This window comes from Triticum dicoccoides, chromosome 6B (genome assembly GCF_002162155.2).
Source record: "Triticum dicoccoides isolate Atlit2015 ecotype Zavitan chromosome 6B, WEW_v2.0, whole genome shotgun sequence".
Classification (NCBI taxonomy): domain Eukaryota; kingdom Viridiplantae; phylum Streptophyta; class Magnoliopsida; order Poales; family Poaceae; genus Triticum; species Triticum dicoccoides.
The window spans coordinates 348,203,428-348,206,749 of NC_041391.1; positions in this window are offsets into that span (position 1 = coordinate 348,203,428).

A 3,322-nucleotide genomic window follows, 5' to 3' on the forward strand; every position below is an offset into this window, starting at 1 on the left:
GGCGAGGGGACGGGGGCGATTGGGCGAGGGGAGGTGGGGCTCGGCATTACTAATAATTTTTTATTTATTTTTTTCAAAACTACTAATGGCGCACGGTGGGCATGGTGCGCCATTACTATGTCAACTAGTAGTGGCGCACTATACAACGGTGCGCCATTAGTAACAATTTTTTTATTTTTTTCAAAACTACTAATGGCGCACCACGCACCAGGTGCGCCATTAGTAATATATTAATAATGGTGCACCAACACATGGTGCACCATTAGTATATAGTAATGGCGCACCACATGTCTGGTGCGCCCTTAGTGGCCATATCATCTATAGCCCTTTTCCTAATAGTGCGGTGTTCAGCGCTGGCTCGGCGGGCGTCAGACATGGATGCGACGAAGCGATGGGACGCGGATCAGCGGAAGGAAGACTTCGGTGCACCCCTACCTGGCGTGCCAAATGTCGGATTTAGGGCTCCGGCAAAATCCTTGAGGTTCGAACACTGGGGTGCGCACAAAGATTTCCCCCTACCGAATCTCTACCTCAGCCTCGCCGCGATGCGCAATATTTATACTAGTTCAGGCCACCGTTGTGGGGTAATACCTGTTGGGGAACGTAGTAATTTCAAAAAAAAAATCATACACACACAAGATCATGATGATGCATAGCAACGAGAGGGGAGAGTGTCGTCCACGTACTCGTAGACCGTAAGCGGAAGCATTATGACAACGCGGTTGATGTAGTCGTACGTCTTCACGATCGACCGATCCAAGTACCAAACGTACGACACCTCCGCGATCTGCACACGTTCAGCTCGATGACATCCCACGAACTCATGATCCAGTAGAGCTTCGAGGGAGAGTTCCGCCAGCACGATGGCGTGATGACGGTGTTGATGAAGCTACCGAAGCAGGGCTTCGCCTAAGCACCGCTATGATATGACCGAGGTGGATTATGGTGGAGGGGGGCACAGCACACGGCTAAAAAATCAATGATCAACTTGTGTGTCCTGGGGTGCCCCCGCCCCAGTATATAAAGGAGCTAGGGGGAGGCGGTCGGCCAGGAGGAGGGCGCGCCAAGCGGGGAGTCCTACTCCCACCGGGAGTAGGACTCCTCCTTTCCTAGTAGGAGTAGGAGAAGGGGAAGGAGGAGAGAGGGGGGAAGGAAATGGGGGCGCCGCCCCCCTCCTTGTCCAATTCGGACGAGGGAGAGGGGGTGTGCAACCCTGCCTTGGCCGCCCCTCCTCTTCTCCAGTAAGGCCCATATGGCCCATTATACTCCCCTGGGGTTCCGGTCACCCCCCGGTACTCCGGTATATGCCCAAACTTGCCTGGAACACTTCGGAAGTCCAAACATAGTCACCCAATATATCGATCTTTATGTCTCGACCATTTCGAGACTCCTCGTCATGTCCGTGATCATATCCGGGACTTCGAACTATCTTTGGTACATCAAAACAAAGAAACTCATAATACCGATCGTCACCGAACGTTAAGCGTGCGGACCCTACGGGTTCGAGAACTATGTAGACATGACAGAGACACGTATCCGGTCAATAACCAATAGCGGAACCTGGATGCTCATATTGGCTCCTATATATTCTATGAATATCTTTATCGGTCAAACCGCATAATAACATACGTTGTTCCCTTTGTCACCGGTATGTTACTTGCCCGAGATTCGATCGTCGGTATCTCAATACCTAGCTCAATCTCGTTACCGGCAAGTCTCTTTACTCATTCTGTAATGTATCATCCCACAACTAACTTATTAGTCAAATTGCTTGCAAGTCTTATAGTGATGTACATTACCGAGAGGGCCCAGAGATACCTCTCCGACAATCGGAGTAATTAATCTTGATCTATGCCAACTCAACAAGTACCATTGGAAACGCCTGTAGAGCACCTTTATAATCACCCAGTTATGTTGTGAGGTTTGGTAGCACACAAAGTGTTCCTCCGGTAATCGGGAGTTGCATAATCTCATAGTCGTAGGAACATGTATAAGTCATGAAGAAAGCAATAGTAGTAAAGTAAAACGATCAAGTGCTAAGCTAACAGAACAGGTCAAGTCAATCACATCATTCTCCTAATGATGTGATCCCATTTATCAAATGACAACTCATGTCTATGGTTAGGAAACCTTAACCATCTTTGATCAACGAGCTAGTCAAGTAGAGGCATACTAGTGACACTTTATTGTCTATGTATTCACACATGTATTATGTTTCCGGTTAATACAATTCTAGCATGAATAATAAACATTTATCATGAAATAAGGAAATAAATAATAACTTTATTATTGCCTCTAGGGCATATTTCCTTCAGTCTACCACTTGCACTAGGGTCAATAATCTAGATTACATAGTAATGATTCTAACACCCATGGAGTCTTGGTGCTGATCATGTTTTGCTCGTGAGAGAGGCTTAGTCAATGGGTTTGCAACATTCAGATCCATTTGTATCTTGCTAATCTCTATGTCTCCCACCTGGACTTGGTCACAGATGGAACTGAAGCGTCTCTTGATGTGCTTGGTTCTCTTGTGAAATCTGGATTCCTTTGCCAAGGCAATTGCACCAGTATTGTCACAAAAGATTTTCATTGGACCCGATGCACTAGGTATGACACCTAGATCGGATATGAACTCCTTCATCCAGACTCCTTCATTTGCTGCTTCCGAAGCAGCTATGTACTCCGCTTCACACGTAGATCCCGCCACGATGCTTTGTTTAGAACTGCACCAACTGACAGCTCCACTGTTCAATATAAACACGTATCCAATTTGCGATTTAGAATCGTCCGGATTAGTGTCAAAGCTTGCATCAACGTAACCATTTACAACGAGATCTCTGTCAACCCCATAAACGAGAAACATATCCTTAGTCCTTTTCAGGTATTTTAGGATATTCTTGACCGCTGTCCAGTGATCCACTCCTAGATTACTTTGGTACCTCCCTGCTAAACTAATAGCAAGGCACACATCAGGTCTGGTACACAGCATTGCGTACAAGATAGAGCCTGTGGCTGAAGCATAGGGAACATTTTTCGTTTTCTCTCTATCTTCTGCAGTGGTCAGTGTTGGTGTCAAAATCGGTGGATCTCGGGTAGGGGGTCCTGAACTGTGCGTCTAAGGCTAATGGTAATAGGAGGCGGGGGACACAATATTTACCCAGGTTCGGGCCCTCTCTATGGAGGTAATACCCTACTTCCTACTTGATTGATCTTGATGATATGAGTATTACAAGAGTTGATCTACCACGAGATCGTAGAGGCTAAACCCTAGAAGCTAGCCTACGATTATGATTGTTGTCGTCCTACGGACTAAACCCTCCGG